At 47.8% G+C, this 21,391-nt stretch overlaps 1 protein-coding gene across 1 annotated transcript in view; it reads right to left on the minus strand.

The window, feature by feature from the left end:
- The window catches only part of LOC135057153 (NACHT, LRR and PYD domains-containing protein 3-like), a 318,674-nt gene extending 299,112 nt beyond the window's left edge, over positions 1-19,562 (minus strand). Inside the window, exon 1 of the mRNA XM_063963052.1 lies at positions 19,448-19,562. The gene's annotated coding sequence lies outside the window, so the exon portion shown is untranslated. The remainder of the gene's footprint in view (positions 1-19,447) is intronic.
- Positions 19,563-21,391: the final 1,829 nt, after the last annotated feature.

A 21,391-nucleotide genomic window follows, 5' to 3' on the forward strand; every position in this document is an offset into this window, starting at 1 on the left:
AACACGTTTGTAAAATTTTACAAATTTGATACTCTGGCTAAGGAGGACCTGGAGTTCTCTCATTCGGTGCTGCAGAGTCATCCGCACTCTCCCGCCCGTTTGGGAGCTTTGGTATAATCCCCATGGTCCTTTCAGGAACCCCAGCATCCACTAGGACGATAGAGAAAATAAGATTTTACTTACCGATAAATCTATTTCTCGGAGTCCGTAGTGGATGCTGGGCGCCCATCCCAAGTGCGGATTATCTGCAATAATTGTACATAGTTATTGTTAACTAATTCGGGTTATTGTTGAAGGAAGCCATCTTTCAGAGGCTCCGCTGTTATCATACTGTTAACTGGGTTTAGATCACAAGTTGTACGGTGTGATTGGTGTGGCTGGTATGAGTCTTACCCGGGATTCAAAATCCTCCCTTATTGTGTACGCTCGTCCGGGCACAGTACCTAACTGGAGTCTGGAGGAGGGTCATAGGGGGAGGAGCCAGTGCACACCACCTGATCTGGAAAAGCTTTACTTTTTGTGCCCTGTCTCCTGCGGAGCCGCTATTCCCCATGGTCCTTTCAGGAACCCCAGCATCCACTACGGACTCCGAGAAATAGATTTATCGGTAAGTAAAATCTTATTTTTACAGGTACCCCTACTGGATTCTACTGGACAAGTGGACGTGACCAGCGTGGGATGTAGGTAAGTAATCTGTCTCTCATTTTTACAGGTACCCCTATTGAATTCTACTGGACAAGTGGACGTGACCAGCGTGGGATGTAGGTAAGTAATCTGTCTCTCATTTTTACAGGTACCACTATTGGATACTACTGGACAAGTGGACGTGACCAGCGTGGGATGTAGGTAAGTAATCTCTCTCTCATTTTTAAAGGTACCCCTATTGGATTCTACTGGACAAGTGGACGTGAACAGCGTGGGATGTAGGTAAGGAATCTGTCTCTCATTTTTACAGATTCCCCTATTGGATTCTACTGGACAAGTGGACGTGACCGGCGTGGGATGTAGGTAAGTAATGGGTCTCTCATTTTTACAGATTCCCCTATTGGATTCTACTGGACAAGTGGACGTGACCAGCGTGGGATGTAGGTAAGTAATCTGTCTCTCATTTTTACAGGTACCCCTATTGAATTCTACTGGACCGATGGACGTGACCAGCGTGGGATGTAGGTAAGTAATCTGTCTCTCATTTTTACAGGTACCACTATTGGATACTACTGGACAAGTGGACGTGACCGGCGTGGGATGTAGGTAAGTAATCTGTCTCTCATTTTTAAAGGTACCCCTATTGGATTCTACTGGACAAGTGGACGTGAACAGCGTGGGATGTAGGTAAGTAATCTGTCTCTCATTTTTACAGATTCCCCTATTGGATTCTACTGGACAAGTGGACGTGAACAGCGTGGGATGTAGGTAAGTAATCTGTCTCTCATTTTTACAGATTCCCCTATTGGATTCTACTGGACAAGTGGACGTGACCAGCGTGGGATGTAGCTAAGTAATCTGTCTCTCATTTTTACAGGTACCACTATTGGATACTACTGGACAAGTGGACATGACCAGCGTGGGATGTAGGTAAGTAATCTGTCTCTCATTTTTACAGGTACCCCTATTGAATTCTACTGGACAAGTGGACGTGACCAGCGTGGGATGTAGGTAAGTAATCTGTCTCTCATTTTTACAGGTACCACTATTGGATACTACTGGACAAGTGGACGTGACCAGCGTGGGATGTAGGTAAGTAATCTGTCTCTCATTTTTAAAGGTACCCCTATTGGATTCTACTGGACAAGTGGACGTGAACAGCGTGGGATGTAGGTAAGTAATCTGTCTCTCATTTTTACAGATTCCCCTATTGGATTCTACTGGACAAGTGGACGTGACCAGCGTGGGATGTAGGTAAGTAATCTGTCTCTCATTTTTAAAGGTACCCCTATTGGATTCTACTGGACAAGTGGAAGTGAACAGCGTGGGATGTAGGTAAGTAATCTGTCTCTCATTTTTACAGATTCCTCTACTGAATTCTACTGACAAGTGGACATGATCGGCGTGGGATGTAGGTAAGTAATCTGTCTCTCATTTTTACAGATTCACCTATTGGATTCTACTGGACAAGTGGACGTGACCGGCGTGGGATGTAGGTAAGTAATGGGTCTCTCATTTTTACAGATTCCCCTATTGGATTCTACTGGACAAGTGGACGTGACCAGCGTGGGATATAGGTAAGTATGTGTGAGTGTGTCAGTGTGTTTTAATAAATTTTTACTGTCACGGTGTGTGAGTTGTGTTTTTATTTGGGTATTTTTTCTGTTGTAGAACTACAGGTACCGGCGGGCCCGTTATTTCCCTGCATGTTGGTACTTGAGGTTCTCAAAGTACCAGCAAGCGGGGGAGGCTTTCTGGGCCTTGTAGTTCCACAAAAAAAAACAATATTCTTTTTTTACTTACATGGCTATCAGCCTCCCATCCACAGCCCACGGATGGGGGGGACAGCCTCGGGCTTCACCACTGGCCCTTGGGTGCCTGGAGGGGGGGTGACCCCTTGATTTTAGGGGTCCCCACTCCTCCAGGGAACCCCGGCCAGTGGTGACTAGTTGGGGGGGTAATGCCACGGCCGCAGGGACCTACATAAATGTGTCCCCCGGCTGTGGCATTATGTCCCTGGCTAGTGGAGCCCGGTGCTGGTTTTAAAAATACGGGGGGACCCCTACATCTTTTGTCCCCCGTATTTTTGGAACCAGGACCGGACTAAGAGCCCGATGCTGGTTGTATAAATACGGGGAACCCCTGTCCAATTTTTTCCCAGTATTTAAACAACCAGGACCGGCTCAAAGAGCCCGAGGCTGGTTATACTTAGGAGGGGGGACCTCACGTATTTTTTATTTTTTTTTAACCCATTCATACCCTTCTCCATTAAGGTAATGGAAGCCCTGGACAACAGAATAGCATTCATGTCCTCCTCCCACTCCCTTCCCAGTCCCAAACACTAATTATTATTTTTTTTCAATAAAAATGTACAATATATCACAAGTATGATGAGCAGGCATGCAGCGGGCAGTGGCGGCATCGGACTGAGATACAAGTTAGTGGCGGAGGGCTGGGTCAGTTGATGGTGGGCGAGTTTGGAAGCCATTGGCGGTGGCAGCGGGCATTGGCTCAGAGGCAGTAATGGGCATTGGCTCGGTGGCGGTAGGGGTCATCGTCAGGATTCGGCGGGCATTATTGCTGTAGTGCCTCACCAGCCACTGACCTCACCGCACGCCACTGGTGTGTGGGACAGTGTGCGTGTGTGTTAATTGTGTGTGTGTGGGACAGTGTGAGTGTGTGTACATTTTTGCAGTCCAGTGTGTGTGGGGAAGGGGAAAGTATGAGAATGTGTGTGTAGTCTGAGTGGGTGTGTGTGGGGTTTGGGGGTGGCCAGTGTGTGTGTGTGTGTGTGTGTGTGTGTGTAAGTAAGGGGGAGGGGCAGTCTGTGTGTGTGGGCGGGATGTACTAATGACCATTTACCGAAGAGGGATATGTATTAAACCACGGGCATGGAGATGCCCTTCTCACTCACCATCCAGCTGGGTGAGCGAGCCGGGCAGGTGGAAAGTCAGCAGCAGGGGCAGCATGCCGGATATCAGCAGCCGAGGGTGAGGTCTGTAAGGCACGTGCGGAGCCCCAAGCCGGAGATCAGCCGCATGTTGACCGGCAATAAGCAGCTTCTGCTTCCGCGTTCAACATGCTGCTGATCTCCAGCTTTGGGCTACGCAGGGTTCGGGAGATAGGTGTCCTCTGCCGGTGTACTGCAGCTCCGGGGGTGCGGGCTCCGGAGGCTTTCAGCACTGTTGAATATCCAGCTGCCTCAAGTATGTACAGCCCGCACCCTCTGCTGCTGATATCTGGCATGCTGCTGCTGGCTGTCCCCCCGCCCGGCTCGGCCACACAGCTGTATGGTGAGAAGGGCATCTCAGTTCCCGAGGTTTAACACATATGCCTCAGTAAATGGCCTCTGCAGTAAACGATACTAATGCTTACTGTGACAGTAACAGCAGGGAGGAAGGCGCACATCGGGATCCTGCAGCAGGAAAGAAGAACCCCTTCGGAGCGCAGCAGACCACACTTAAAAGGGTGCATACCCGGTGCGGTGCTCTGCATCCCGGGTGGTGTCGAAGATGTGGAGTGTCGGAGGTGGCAGAAGCGCCGCAGCTTGGGGTGAGAAACCGCTGCCGCCCTCCCGATGCTAAACTCTGCAATTAGTCTATTAAGGGGGTGGGCTCCCCTCACCATAGTGCCCCACAGGCCATGTTAATTCTGGGGGTAGGATCCCCTTACTCTATAATGGGAATTTTGGCTCATATCATGTGCTGTAACGTGAATTTTGGCTCATACCGTGTGCTATAATGTGAATTTCGGCTCATACTATGTGGGGTTATGTGAATTTTGGCTCATACCATGTGGGGTAATGTGAATTTCGGCTCATACCGTGTGGGGTAATGTGAATTTTGGCTCATACCATGTGGGGTAATGGGAATTTCGTCTCGTACTATGTGGGGTAATGTGAATTTTGGCTCATACCGTGTGCTATAATGTGAATTTTAACTCATACATTGTGGAGTAATGTGAATTTTTGCTCATACCTCTATAATGTGAATTTCGGCTCTTACCGTGTGTATATAATGTGAATTTCGGCTCATACCGTGTGGGGTAATGTGAATTTTGGCTCATACCATGTGGGGTAATGTGAATTTTGGCTCATACCATGTGGGGTAATGTGAATTTTGGCTCATACTATGTGGAATAATGTAAATTTTGGCTCATACCGTGTGCTATAATGTGAATTTTAACTCATACCATGTGGAGTAATGTGAATTTTTGCTCATACCTCTATAATGTGAATTTCGGCTCATACCGTGTGTATATAATGTGAATTTTGGTTCATATCATGTGGGGTAATGTAAATTTCGGCTCATACTGTGAGCTATAATGTGAATTTCGGCTCATACCGTGTGGGGTAATGTGAATTTCGGCTCATACCGTGTGGGGTAATGTGAATTTTGGCTCATACCATGTGGGGTAATGTGAATTTTGGCTCATACCATGTGGGGTAATGTGAATTTCGGCTCATACTATGTGGGGTGATGTGAATTTTGGCTCATACCGTGTGCTATAATGTGAATTTTTGCTCATACCTCTATAATGTGAATTTCGGCTCATACCGTGTGGGGTAATGTGAATTTCGGCTCATACCGTGTGGGGTAATGTGAATTTCGGCTCATATCATGTGGGGTAATGTGAATTTCGGCTCATACTGTGTGCTATAATGTGAATTTTGGCTCATACCATGTGGGGTAATGTGAATTTCGGCTCATACTGTGTGCTATAATGTGAATTTCGGCTCATACCGTGTGGGGTAATGTGAATTTTGGCTCATACCATGTGGAGTAATGTGAATTTTGGCTCATACCGTGTGCTATAATGTGAATTATACCATGTGCTATAATGTGAATTTCGGCTCATATCGTGTGCTATAATGTGAATTTTGGCTCATACCATGGGGTAAATTTACTAAGGTGGGAGATTTTTAGAACTGGTGATGTTGCCCATGGCAACCAATCAGATTCTACGTACCATTTATCTAGCTGCTTCTAGCAGATAATAGATATAATCTGATTGGTTGCTATGGGCAACATCACCAGTTCTAAAAATCTCCCACCTTAGTAAATTTACCCCCATGTGGGGTAATGTTAATTTCGGCTCATACTGTGTGCTATAATGTGAATTTTGGCTCATACCATGTGGGGTAATGTGAATTTCGTCTCATACCGTGTGCTATAATGTGAATTTTGGCTCATACCATGTGGGGTAATGTGAATTTCGGCTCATACTGTGTGCTATAATGTGAATTTCGGCTCATACTGTGTGCTATAATGTGAAAGGGGCACCAGTACTAGATAGTATAAGGGGTCCTACTACACTGAAGGACACGCCCCTTTTGAGTGACCGCGCCCCTTTTCCGGAGCGCGCGCGCGCATAATTTCTATCTGCACTCTTTCATTCCGCCTTCAAAAATTCAACTTCAACCACTGCACCTACATCTGTACATACACACCCTGACATCTTTGTATACAGTGACACCGGTGGCGTCTGCACATACTTTCCTTTTGTATTTTTTTTGTATTATTATCATTTTATTTATTTAATATTTTTATTATTATTATTATTATTATTATTATTATTATTATTATTATTATTTTTTGGGGGGGGGGGCGCCATTATTGATCTTGCCCTGGGCTCCAAAACCCCTAGTTACGCCTCTGCTGAGGACACTGGTGCAGTTGTGACAGGCATCCAGGCACCGCGTGAGGTGTTCTTGGTTGGTGATGCACACTGCGTTCCGGTTGTCCGGGCGACGGGATGACACCAATAGGAACACCCCAGTGGCCTGAGCTGTTGCCATGGACATGGAGTGACGTCACTATGGTGAGCCCCGCCGCACAAGCAGGGTCCCGCGCTCTGCACGTGGGGGAGCAATTAGAGCACTGTGTATGGTACATACAGTAAGTGGGGTAAGTCAATGTTTTTTTGTTGTTTGTATCACTGTGTATGTGTTAGGATACATCCTGAAGACGGAGCAGCCTTGCATCGAAACGTTGATGTAATGTCCTGATTATTTGCTTTCAATACAAGCTTTTTTGTGGAAAAACCTTTGAGTGAGGTCCCTTCTATTCAGTGTGTATATATATATATATATATATATATATATATATATATATATATGTAATGACCTCCTTGCTGCTAAATCCAGGGGCCACTACTCTCTGCTTATTCTCCTTGACCTCTCTGCTGCTTTTGACACTGTAGACCACCAACTCCTCCTGCAAATCCTTTACTCCCTTGGATTGCATGATACTGCCCTCTCCTGGCTGTCCTCCTACCTTTCTGACCGTTCCTTCTCTATCTCCTCTCATGACTCCACCTCCCCCCACACTTCCTCTACCAGTAGGTGTCCCCCAAGGTTCTGTTCTTGGGCCCCTCCTTTTCTCTCTCTACACATCCTCATTAGGTGAGCTCATTAGCGCTTTTGACTTAAAATATAATCTCTACGCTGATGATACTCAAATCTACCTTTCCTCCCCTGACCTCTCCCCTGCTCTCCACACTCTTATCTCCAACTGTCTCTCTGCTACAGTATCTCCTCCTGGATGTCCCAGCACTTTCTTAAACTTAACATGTGTAAGACTGAGCTGATCATCTTCCCTCCCTCCTGCATAACCTTTCCTCCCACAATTTCATTATCCATTGATGGCACAACTTTCTCCTCCTGTCCCCAAGTGTGATGTCTTGGAGTAATCCTTGATGCCACCCTCTCATTCAAACCACACATTCAGTACCTCTCACAAACCTGCCGTTTCCATCTCAAAAACAACTCCAGGATCAGCCCCGTTCTCAACCAGGATGCTACTAAAACCCTCATCCACTCACTGGTCATCTTCAGATTGGACTACTCCTATCTGGCCTCCCTTAAAAATGCCTCTCTCCACTCCAATCTATACTCAATGCTTCTGCCCATCTCATCTTCCTCACCAAACGTACTACATCCACATGCCCTCTCTTGCAGGACCTTCACTGGCTACCCTTCCCATTCAGAATCCAATTCAATCTTCTTACTCTCACCTACAAAGCCCTCACCCACTCTTCTCCCTCTTACATCTCTGACCTTATCTCTGTTTACATTCCCACCCGTCCTCTTCGCTCTGCTAATGCACGCCATCTTTCCTGCCAACTGATTACCTCCTCCCACTCCTACCTACAAGATTTTGCACGTGCTGCTCCCTATCTCTGGAATTCTCTACCTCTCCCCATCCGACTCTCAACCTCTCTACAAAACTTCAAACGGGCTCTCAAGACCCACTTCTTCACCAAACCCAGCCAACTATCCTCCTAACCTTCTTGTCTATGCTCATTGTCTACCCCATCTGTGTCACTCTGGTCTGTAAGCCCTTCACCTTTTAGATTGTAAGCTCGCAAGAGCAGGGACTTCTTTCCTCATGTTCCTTTCCTTTTCTTACTTACACATCTTATACTCCATACTCCCTTTGATGGCACCTAACCCCGAGTTTTCCATACCTGTCCTATTTTTGTAATATTGGGACTAGCAACGTCCTTTATTATTTAACGAGCAAAGTATTAAAATCAGAAGAAAAATGTGAAAAGAATGAAAAAACAATTCAGTGAATAAAGATTTAAAAACAATAGCAGATGTGTTCTTTCCTATGTGTATTGTGTGTGTTTTATTATTGACACATTAATGAACCCAGAATTAGAACTATGTGGAGTGATGTAACAGCACTAGCTCAGTAGATATGATCTATGAATCTTCCGTTGATCAAGTGGATTGTAAAATAAGACAAGTGTCTTACGGTAAGAAAGTGTTGCAGTCCACTATATAAAGGTAATGATACAAGGTAGTACTAACAAGTGTATCTAAATGTTGCAATACTGATTTACTGCCACTGTTCAGCAGCTGGAGGTAGATACATATTATGATACAACTCGGTGGTAACTAATGTATCTAAATGTAGTAACACTAGTTCACTACCACTATGAAACAGCCAGAGGCACAGAGTCGGCCATAGGCATAGGCAAACTAGGCAATTGCCTAGGGCATTTGATATGCCCAGGGGCATCAGCAGCTTCTGCTGATTAAAATGATATGCAGCATGCCTATATTCTGTGTGTAGCATTTCATATGCAGATACAGCCACAGTCTCACACAGTATATCGGCATGCTGCATATCATTTTAATCAGCAGAAGCTGTTTGTACATCCTAGCCACATAGCAATGCAAATAAGATGCATTTTCATTAAAAAAGGTATGCCCGGCGTTAGCATTGAGGCAAGATTTATGAGGAGACATCTGTATCCAAGCAGAGGTCACAGTGTTAGTGGCAGTGTGAGTGCTGTGTGCATGTGAGTGGGTTGGTTGTGCAGTAGTGTTCGGAATATGTGTAAGGAGCATTATGTGTGTCATGTAAAAAATGCATTAATAATGTGCAATATATGTGTAAGGGGCACTATGTGTGTCATTATGTGTATAAGGGCATTAATAATGTGAGGCATTTGTGTAATAGACATTATGTGTAAAAGGGCATTAATAAAGGTTGTCCTAATGTGTAAGGTGCGTTATGTTTATAAGGACATTAATAAGGTGTCATATGTGTAAGGGTTATTACTGTGTGGAATTAGGTGTATAAATGCATTACTAATGTGTGGCATTATGTGTATAAGGTGCTCTACTATGTGGCGTTGCGTATAGAAAGGGCACTACTGTGTCATCTAATGTGAATAAAGAGCAATACGGTGTGGTGTAATGTGAATAAGGAGCAATTCAGTGTGATGTAATGTGAATAAGTAGCTCTACTGTGAGGAGTAACGTTTATAAGGTAAAGTGATACTACTGTGGGATGTAATATGAATTATGTACACTATCGCATGATCAAATGTGAATAAAGTTGCAGTACTGTGTTGTGTAATTGGATTTGGGGTTACTATTGTGTAGCCATGCCCCTTGCCAGCAAAAACACACTCCTTTTTAAGCTGTGCGCCAAATGTGTGACTTGTTCCTATTTAAAATATAGGGGGTACAAACACCAAAATAAGGACTGCTATGGGTGAGAGGTGATGGTGCTGGGAAAGAGGTGCAAGGTCAGAGGTGGAACTAGCTGTAGTGCTAGGGGGCACCAGCGAAAATCTTGCCTAGGGCATCATATTGGTTTGGGCCGGCTCTGCAGAGGCATATAATAATAACAGTAGAAATGATATAGCACAATAGTGCAGCTATTTAATATTAGGGCATTATATTGGTACATAATAAATGGTTGCAGGGCAATGTTACTGGAATATCCAAATACCCTAATAAATGTAGACTGAGCCTGTTATGATGCTGGGAATATGTTTACTATGAGAATCAGTAAAATATAAGTCAATTTCACCAGCTAGATAATGACAGTACAGTTACACACAGACAGCGGGCAGTGTATACATGTATATGGCTTCAATAGTGGGCTGCATATCAACAAAGAAAAGTAGGAGTTGGAGTACTATGAGTTAATGGTTAAAATGTGTTCTATAATTACGAGGATTATTTTGCTATACTGGTATGGAAGATATCAGTCACTTATCAGTGCGGTTATTGCCAATTACTACATGAATCAGAAATACACCACAATTAAGATAAGTAATATACTGTATATTAGCTAAGCTGCCCCTTGGCCATATTATATTAATGCCATGGTGATAAGAAGCTGGAGGGTTATATATATTGCAAGACTACTGCTGTCCCTTCAGTATCTCTAGAGCAATTATATGTGCAGTATAATGGTCAGAATTGACCCTTATTAGGGTAGTACCACACAATTTACCGCACTATGGGGGTAATTCCAAGTTGATCGCAGCAGGAAATTTTTTAGCAGTTGGGCAAAACCATGTGCACTGCAGGGGGGGGCAGATATAACATGTGCAGAGAGAGTTAGATTTGGGTGGGGTGTGTTCAATCTGCAATCTAATTTGCAGTGTAAAAATAAAGCAGCCAGTATTTACCCTGCACAGAAATAAAATAACCCACCCAAATCTAACTCTCTCTGCACATGTTATATCTGCCTCCCCTGCAGTGCACATGGTTTTGCCCAATTGCTATCAAAAATCCTGCTGCGATCAACTTGGAATTACCCCCTATATTCCTGGTAGTGACCGATTATCAGTCTAAAGTGAGCACAAATACTATATCACTATCAGTACAATAGAGACACTTGTACATGTCACACAATATACTGCACTGTATTTCTTATAGTAACTGGTAATCAATGTGAGGTGACCGCATATACTGTATCACTATCAGCACAATAGAGACACTTGTATGTACTTGATAGTGTATGTGGTGTACTGACAGTTCTGGATTTGTATGTGCACAGTCTCCTATCTTTGGTTACAATACAGTCATAATCATCACCATCCCATTGTATGTAAGGGTTGCATGAGAAGCATAGCAGCTGATAGAGCTGGGCCACAGATTAACCCGTAAAGCAAATATAACATTTCAATTATCCTATTAGATAGATCACAGCCAAATTCCTACATATATCAAAAATCAAGAGTTCATAATTTGTCAATTGCTAGTGTATAATATTCAATGGGAGACACATCGCTACACCACCAATGCGCATTTCGCTCTAATAGGCTTCCTCAGGGCACTATGGTGGTCATTTCGAGTTGTTCGCTCGCTAGCTGTTCTTAGCAGCCGTGCAAACGCTATGCCTCCTCCTACTGGGAGTGTATTTTAGCTTAGCAGAAATGCGAACGAAAGGATCGCAGAGAGGTGGCAAAGTTTTTTTGTGCAGTTTTAGAGTAGCTTAATACCTACTCAGCACTTGAGTTCACTTCGGACAGTTCAGTTCCTGTTTTGATGTCACAAACACGCCCTGCGTTCGCCCAGCCACACCTGCATTTTTCCTGACACGCCTGCATTTTTTCGAACACTCCCTGGAAACGGTCAGTTGACACCCAGAAACGCCCCATTCATGTCAATCACTCTGCGGCCAGCAGTGCGACTGAAAATCTTTGCTAGACCCTGTATGAAACTACATCAGCCAATGTATTAGTACATTGCACGTGCGCATTGAGCTGCATACGCATGCGCAGAAGTGACAGTTTTTTTGCCTCATCGTTGCACAGTGAATGAATGCAGCTAGCGATCAACTCGGAATGACCACCTATGGGCCTAATTCAGACCTGATCACAGCAGCAACTTTGTTAGCAGATGGGCAAAACCATGTGCACTGCAGGGGGGCAGATATAACATGTGCAGAGAGAATTAGATTTGGGTGGGTTATATTGTTTCTGTGCATGGTATATACTGGCTGCTTTATTTTTACACTGCAATTTAGATTTCAGTTTTAACACCCCACCCAAATCTAACTCTCTCTGCACATGTTATATCTGCCCCCCTGCAGTGCACATGGGGGGTCATTCCAACCCGATTGCTCGCTGCAGTTTGTTGCAGAGCAGCAATCGGTTTGGAACTGCACATGCGCCGGCGCATGGCAGCTTTCGTTACCTAGTGATCACTCCTGAGACAGAGGTGGCCGCTGGGTGGGAGGGGGCTGAACGGCGGCGTTAAGCCACCATTTAGGGGGAGCGGCCCGGCCAATGCAGGCGTGGCTGGACCGTTGGGGGTACGGGCAGTGGCAGCCGCAGGAGCTGCACTGGGCAGGAGTTACTCCTCAAAAACAAAGGCGTCGCCTCTGTGCAATGCATTTGAATTTGTGCGGGGAGCAGTGGTACTGACATGTGGGTTGGACTAGCCCTGTGCTAAGCGTCCCTTTGCATGCCTGAGTTTATGATCGTAGCTGTGCTATATTTAGCACAGCTACGATCAACTCGGAATGACCCTCATGGTTTTGCCCATCTGCTAACAAAGTTGCTGCTACGATCAGGTCTGAATTAGGCCCTATGTCGGGGCAGTGTTTACAGGAAAGATTAGTAAAACACTGCCGGACATAACACAATGAAGCCCAGCCAGATCAGTGAGATTCATGCAGGGCTTCAAATGTGTACAGTATTGAAATAGTTAAAAATAAAAAATAAAATAGCATGGGGTCCCCCCTTCTAAGCATAACCATCCCTGGGCTCTTTGAGCAGGTCCTGGTTGCTAAAACACTTGGAAAGAATTGCACAGGGGTTCCTCAGTATTTATACAACCTGCCCCAGTCTACTGGACCGGTCCTGGTTCCAAAAATATGGGGGACCAAAAACATAGGGGTCTCCTGCATTTTTAAAACCAGCACCGGGCTCCACTAGCCAGGGAGATAATGCCACAGCTGGGGGACACATTTATATAGGTCCCTGCAGCTTTGACATTACTCCCCCCCTCCCCCCCAACTAGTCACTCCTGGCCGGGGTTCCCTGGGGGAGTGGGGACCCCTATAATTTTCCCTGGTATTTTAACAACCAGGACCGGCACAGAGAGCCAAGGGCTGTTTATGCTTAGGAGGGGGGACCCCACGCTATTTTTATTTTTAACTCTTTCTCATACTGCTACACATAGAAGCATGCACAAATCTCACTGATCCGTGCATGATTCTCCAAACCTGCCAGAATTTGAATTCTTAGTAAATTTTCACGTTGTATGAGGTGTATGTGAAAATACAACCGTGTTTGACCGATGGACTATTGATTCGGATTTGTGTGGACGGCAGTGTATCTCAATAGGAATTGCCCCAACCAGGGGTGCTTTAAAAGAGGAGGAGGCCCGTGTGCTGCCCCACCCGTACGGGCCCCCTCCTCTCTGCAGGATTGCTGTAGAGTCTGAGCACTAGAGAGCTCAGATTCTACTGTGCATGCACAGATATCCAGGAAAACGGTGCGGCGGCCATTTTCCTAGAGATTTGTCTACTGCGCATGTGCAGAACTCCATGAAAATGGCCGCTGCGCCACTTTCACAGGGTTTTAACAGCACCAGTGATGTCGGCGCGGGACTCCACAGGGGTGAGTATTAGAACAATGGGTGCAGTGTGTGCGGTGTGGCCCCCTCTGGACTAAGGGACCCGTGTACTGCACACATTATAGAAATGCCTGTGGCCCCAACACTGCTGTGATTTGTGTTTAGTAAACTAAATCAAATCGAGACCTTAGTAGATTTCCACCAGTAACTACATTTACAGCTCAGTCACTGACTATTAGAAATCAATGTACTAAGCCTTAGAGAGAGATAACATGGAGAGAGATAAAGTACCAACCAACCGGCTCCTAATTGTCATTTTTTTAAATGCCGCCTGTAACATGGCAGTTAGGAGCTAATTGGCTGATACTATCTACATCCTCTTTAGCTCTCTTCAAGGCTTAGGGACTCATTCAGACCCGATCGCTGCCGTGCGTTTTTGCAGAGGGCTACGATCAGCTAGCCGCCGCCCATAGAGAGAGAAAGCACACCTTGTGCAAGTGTGCGAATGCATGCGTACGCCATACTAAAACTTCGGCAGACATATGCAAATCCGTTCACAACTCATTCACCAGCTAATGATTTTTCCAGTCTGTGTAGGACTTACTCCTTCAGTACAAAACAATCAGGCTGTTCGGGGCCGGAGCTGACATCACACACCCACCCTGAAAATGCTTGGGAACCAGGGCCGTCTTTTCGTATGGGCTCAATGGGCTCTTGCCCAAGGGCCCCAGGAGTATAAGGGCCCTAGGCTGATAGCTGAGGGTCCCCTCTTTCCAGGGGTACCAGATTTTTGAAAATCGGACCTGGGGAACCGGAGATATCCGACTTGAAAGCAGTGGTCCCAATCCAAACCTGTTAATTGCTCCTCCCAGCCACATATCTCGGGTTCTGTCTGACTTAGAGTTTTTCTGAGGGTATACTCCAAAACCCGAGACTCTCCACTTTCTGTGGACACTGGCAGCTTGTCTCTAGTATTGCCAGAACCAGAGATATCAGCCTTCAAGCAGCTGGTCCCTGCTCCAGCTCCAGACGCCGAATATGCAGTTTTAGATTTTCATTGGTGGATTGCTCTGGCTCCAGAAATCTGATCCCCAACTCCTCAGAACCTTCTGAAAGGTGGGACTCTCTAGTTTTTTAAACCGATTCAAAGCTAAGAAATACATTTTCAGGAACTTGAGATATCTGCAGCCAGGCAAGCTGCTCTCCAACCAGAAAATTATAAATATTTAGCCCACTCCACTATTAACCCCTCCCCTACGTATTAAACACCCCCTAGCACCCTGGAAGTCACGTACCGGAGCTTCTTCATTCAGCCCAATGCCCCCTTTTACAGTTTAGCCCCATCTGTGCAGTAAAGGAGTAATTAGCAGAAATTACTGTTCCAGGTCCTGCATGCTGAGTGAAAGATAGAGCACCCACTACGGCCCGCGGGACATCAAATCTGCCGCTGCTAGCACCCCCCACCCCTACTGCTGGAGGATGGGTAGGGGGCCCAGTGCATTGCTGTGCCCAGGGGCCTACACTGCTGTTAAGACGGCCCTGTTGGGAACGCCCGCGTTTTTCCTGATACTCCCAGAAAACGCCCAGTTACCACCCACAAACGTCCACTTCCTGCAAATCAGCCTATGTTCACCTTGCAGTTTGGCGTTGCACCTGTTCATTACGATCCGTACACATGCGCAGTCATTCAATAATCGTCCACTGTGCAGTTTCGCACATTAGTGATTAGGCCCTTAGTACATAGACTCCTTAGGGCCCTATGTATTATATTTGCAGTACTGCAGTGTTAACAGTATTGCAATAGATATTTTCATTTTAAGTGAAACTATCCCTGCTACTGTATGTACTAATGTTAACTGGCAGGGACAGCAGAAGCAATAAACGCTGTCTCTGTGACTTACAGTACATTCCCAGCATATTGGAGGAGTCTTTTCCTCTACGGAATCTAACACAAGTGGTCATTCCGAGTTGTTCGCTCTGTAATTTTCTTCGCATCGCATCGATTTTCTGCTTATTGCGCATGCGCAATGTTTGCACTGCGACTGCGCCAAGTAAATTTGCTATGCAGTTAGGAATATTACTCACAGCATTACAAGGTTTTTTCTTCGTTCTGGTGATGGTAATGTAATTGACAGGAAGTGGGTGTTTCTGGGCGGAAACTGGTCGTTTTATGGGCGTGTGGGAAAAAACGCTACCGTTTCTGGAAAAAACGCGGGAGTGGCTGGAGAAACAGAGGAGTGTCTGGGCGAATGCTGGGTGTGTTTGTGACGTCAAACCAGGAACGACAAGCACTGAACTGATCGCACTGGCAGAGTAAGTCTCGAGCTACTCAGAAACTGCACAGAGAAGACTTTTCGCAATATTGCGAATCTTTCGTTCGCAATTTTACTATGCTAAGATTCACTCCCAGTAGGCGGCGGCTTAGCTTGTGCAAAGCAGCTAAAAGCAGCTTGCGAGCGAACAACTCGGAATGAGGGCCACTATGCGTGTGCACAGTATAACATTCTGGTACCAGCGGAGGCTGTTGGAGAGGGATAGCAGGATCCCTCTCCTGCAAATATATCACCATAAGCATACAGTTGTTTGTATCATGTGAGGACTATGTAAACCTATGAGACCAAACTCAATAAAAGGGTCAGATCGTAGTCCCCATTGATAATAATGGGGACTATGATCTGCACCGATAGGTAGCTTTTTGCAGATTTCTGTGAACCCTTCTGCATTAGGCTTTAAACCCCTGGAACTGGGTACAAATGTCTGCACCACACTTACTGTTCTGGCTGGTCTTGGGTAAGGCACAGGTACCAGAGGTTCACTGAATACTCGGGTGTTTAATACAGGTGTGCTGTGGTAGTGAATTACAGGTGCCAGTGCAAATAGATCAGGCATCAGACCATCTCATAAAAACAGGACAAATCAGGGTAATAGCAGGTATAACTTTAGAACTTACTCCTCTCTTCCAGCACAAAGCATAATGATTATGTTAGGCTACTGTACTTTATATCTTGCCAACTCCTCCTGCATATTAATTGTATCAGCTATAGCAGAGATTTTTAACCTTTTACAGCTCGCAGCACACTGAACAAGATTTAAATATTGCCAAGGCACATTCCAATATAATGGTGATGTTGCAGCTTCTCCATAGGTAACACCTGAGCCACATCTGAGAAAGCCAGAAGAGCCGAATACTGCCCGGGCCCAATATTAGAACTGGCTCTGCAACCACTAAACCCACCAGTATGGATCGTTCCAGATCGTTTCAGTAGCGGCAAAATACTGACGGGCTCTGCTTCTATGGCGGCACACCTGGAGACTGCTCAGGGCACACTAGTGATTCAAAGTCATTGATGGTCTATGGGCGATGTAGAATAATATCCAGCAGGACTCAAGGTGCTTTACAGACATCAAAAACAATGCATATAGGGGTTAATTCAGACTTGATCATAGATGTGCCAAATTTAGCACATCTACGATCACTTTCACAGACATGCGGGGGGACACCCAGCACAGGGATAGTCCGCCCCGCATGTCTGGCTCTGCCCCCCCCCCCCCCCCCCCCCCTGCGCGCTGGCAGGGAGCTACCCGTCACTCTCCGGGTTGCAGTGGCTGCATGTGATGTCACGCAGCCACCGCGGCACGCCCCCCACACCCGCATCCCCAAAATGGCGACCCAACGCCCCCCTCCCACCCAGCGTACGCCTCTGCCTGTCAATCAGGCAAAGGCAATCACTGGGCTGAGATGCATGCGCAGTTCAGACTTGATCGCCCGCGGTGCGAAAACGCACAGCAGCGATCAGATCTGAATTAGCCACATAATTCAGTAGAATTAAGTAATACAGCAATAGACAAGCTGCAGACATAGAAAAAGAAGAAAACCTGGAGCGCACAGTAAGCATAATGCAGGATTAGTGTAGACATTTTGAGTAATAACTTCCATGGGTTGTGTATTCCACCATGACAGGGTACCAGGTGAGGCAGCCATCCAGGGAGTACTGCGTAGAATTACTGAGTTTAACTCCACCCCCAACATTCCCATGAAGCCCCGCCCCTGGGCTCTGATTGGCCCACAGCATAATAATAATAGTAATTCAGTGGTGACCATCGGTGGGTGAAACCATCGATGGTTCCCTTGCAGATGGTTTCACACCATCGATGTCAACCATCAATGGTGACCATCGATGGGTAACCCAACGATGGCTATCCCAAAACTGTTACATTAGACCACAGTAGAACACCCCCTCCAGCACAGTGCTTAACTGCAGTGACATGATAAGATATGATGATATAACAGCAGTATATACCAGGACATTCTGGGACCAGTGGTGCCAAAGAATCTACGATTACAGTCTCTCTCAAATCACAGCAAACAGCTGTCTGCTACATGACAGTAAATCCCCATACACAGTTGTACTCACACTGCAGCCACTGCCTGTGCCACTTGCCCAACCTCACTGGGTGCTCTACGATTATGTGTGGCTTTTTAAAGGGGTCCCCTTTCTGCCTCATACGGGCAAGCCCCTCCTCTTAGTCCAAAGGGTAACTCCCCCTCCTGACTGCCCCCAGGGTTTGCTGTCAGGGAGACCCTTTTTAGCATAGGGGCTTCCCCCCCCCCCCTTTAAATACTGAGCCCTCATGGCTAGGGCCACATAACCCCCAAAATACCAGGGCAACATGGGTCTTCTCTTTTCTCTCTCGGTCCCAGCTAAAATGGCCACCTCCTCTACATGGACACTGGGGCCCTGAGACTTGATAGACTCAGGTCCTGATGTCATAGGCTAAAGCTGTACATGGGACATGATTGCACCTGCCATGACGCCATTGCCTCTTGCAGAGACACAGTTAGCCCATGTCACTGCCTTTCTCTACCTATCCAGCCTCCTCCTTCCTGCCCCCTAGTATTGATTGCTGACATCACTGGGAGGCGGAGCTTAATCATGGCTTCACTGGGATGTGGTTCTTAAATCTGATAACTGTGGGAAGTGGAGTTTGAAGTCCGGGAGCAGAGCATAAGTCCAATGCTGCCAGGTTCTACAAGGTTATAAGTATGTACTGCAGCAGTGATACATATAGGGGATAATTCAATTAGTTGCAGGGTTTACCCCGTGGCTGTTTACCATGTTGTGTGAAAAAAAGATATTCAATTAAATAGCCTATATAGCCATGCAGTGAATCAGGGTAAACCACGCTGCTAATTCTCCAGGGCCGGATTAAGTCTTGGGGGGGCCCTGGGCTCTTAAGACTGGAGGGCCTTGGTTTATGGGTAGGGTGTATATTAGATTGTGCATAACTCCCAACATGTCCCATTCCATGAGGGACAAAATTCCCTCTACCTGGACTCAGTGCCGTAACTAGCCATTTTAGTGCTGTGTGCAAGAAACGACAGTGCCCCCCCCCCCCATGCAAGACAGGGGCAGTGCGATCCGCAGGCGCGCAAAAAAATTATAGGGGCGTGGCTTCACGGGGAAGGGGTGTGGCCACAAAATAACAGCCATTCATACTACGGTGCACAGTAGTCTACATTATTCAAATTACGCTGCACAGTAGCGCCACTACACCAGGTAGAGACCCTTTTATACATTACAGCAGACAGCGTCCCCCTTTTTACACATTACGGCAGCCAGTCCCCCTTTTTACACATTGCGGCAGCCAGGCCCCCTATTTACACATTGCGGCAGCCAGGCACCCTTTTTACACATTGCGGCAGCCAGACCCCCTTTTTATACATTGCGGCAGCCAGTCCCCCTTTTTACACATTGCGGCAGCCAGGACCCCATTTTACACATTGCGGCAGCCAGGACCCCATTTTACACATTGCGGCAGCCAGGACCCCCCCTTTTTACACATTGCGGCAGCCAGACCCCCTTTTTATACATTGCGGCAGCCAGTCCCCCTTTTTACACATTGCGGCAGACGGTGTCCCCCAGAGAGAGAGAGAGAGAGAGAGAGAGAGAGGGATATACTTACCTTCTCCCCGCTGACAGGCTCCTCGTGCTGGCAGGCATCTCCCTCTCTGTGCAGTGTGCAGGCAGTTGAGAAGGAGGAGGAGGGAGGGGGAGCAGGGAGCCGCAGCAGCGCTATTTCATTGGTAGTGAGCGCCGCTGCAGCATCCCCCTCTCCTTCCGTATTGGTTGCCTGGCGCTGCTGTGGATGCTGGGATGAAGGAACCGCATCCCAGCATCCACAGCTGCGCCGGGCCGCCAATACAGACGGAAGGGGGGATGCTGCAGCGGCGCTTACCACCAGGGGCGGAAGTCCGGGAGGCAGCGGAGTCGGCTGCCGCCGGGCTCCTAACCTGCAGAGGGCGCCTCGCAGTGGCGCCTCTGACAGGTACACAGATTGACATGCGGACGAGCGTCCGCATGTCAATCTGCGGTCTCCCTCCCTGCTGTGTTGGAGGGACACGGAGCGCATCGCGCGTCTCTCCTGTGTCCCTCCCTGGCTCTCTCCCCCTGCCGGTCTAAGGAAGTGCCGTTCGTGAGCTCTGATTGGCTCACGAACCGGCACTTCCTGTATTAGACCAGCCGGGGGAGAGAGCCAGGGAGGGACACAGGAGAGACGCGCGATGCGCTCCGTGTCCCTCCAACACAAGGGGGGGAGCAGGCACTGGGGGGCATATACCTGGCACTGGGGGGGGAGGAGACCTGGCACTGGGGGGGCATATACATGGCACTGGGGGGCATATACCTGGCACTGGGGGGGAAGACCTGGCACTGGGGGACATATACCTGGCACTGGGGGGCATATACCTGGCACTGGGGGGGAAGACCTGGCACTGGGGGGCATATACCTGGCACTGGGGGCATATACCTGGCACTGGGGGGCATATACCTGGCACTGGGGGGGAAGACCTGGCACTGGGGGGCATATACCTGGCACTGGGGGGCATATACCTGGCACTGTGGGGCATACACCTGGCACTGGTCGGGGAAGACCTGGCACTGGGGGGCATATACATGGCACTGTGGGGGAAGACCTGGCACTGGGGGGCATATACCTGGCACTGGGGGGGAAGACCTGGCACTGGGGGGCATATACCTGGCACTGGGGGCATATACCTGGCACTGGGGGGCATATACCTGGCACTGGGGGGAAGATCTGGCACTGGGGGGCATATACCTGGCACTGGGCGCATATACCTGGCCCTGTGGGGGAATATCTGGCACTGGGGGCATATACCTGGCCCTGTGGGGGAATATCTGGCACTGGGGGCATATACCTGGCACTGGGCGCATATACCTGGCCCTGTGGGGGAATATCTGGCACTGGTGGCATATACCTGGCACTGTGGGGGGGAGATCTGGCACTGGGGGCATATACCTGGCCCTGTGGGGGAATATCTGGCACTGGGGGCATACACCTGGCACTGTGGGGGAATATCTGGCACTGGGGGCATATACCTGGCCCTGTGGGGGAATATCTGGCACTGGGGGCATATGCCTGGCACTGTGGAGGAATATCTGGCACTGGGGGCATGTAGCTGGCACTGTGGGGGAGTAGGCACTGAGGGGGCATATGTGGCACTGTGGTGGAATATTTGGCACTGTGGGGGAGTAGGCACTGAGGGGGCATATGTGGCACTGTGGTGGAATATTTGGCACGGGGGGGAGCAGGCACTGAGGGGGCATATGTGGCACTTGGGGGGGGTATATTTGGCACTGGGGGCATGTACCTGGCACTGGAGGCATATACCTGACACTGTGGGGGAATATCTGGCACTGGGGGCATATGTGGCACTGGGAGCACGGCCCTAGCAACACGCACTACCCCCTAGCAACGAGCATGACACCCAGTGCATGAACCCCCTGGCAACGAGCATGACACCCTGAGCATGAAAACCCCTGGCACCGTGCATGGAACCGCTGGCAACGAGCATGACACCCAGTGCATGAAACCCCTGGCAACGAGCAT

Source organism: Pseudophryne corroboree, chromosome 3 (assembly GCF_028390025.1).
Source record: "Pseudophryne corroboree isolate aPseCor3 chromosome 3, aPseCor3.hap2, whole genome shotgun sequence".
Classification (NCBI taxonomy): domain Eukaryota; kingdom Metazoa; phylum Chordata; class Amphibia; order Anura; family Myobatrachidae; genus Pseudophryne; species Pseudophryne corroboree.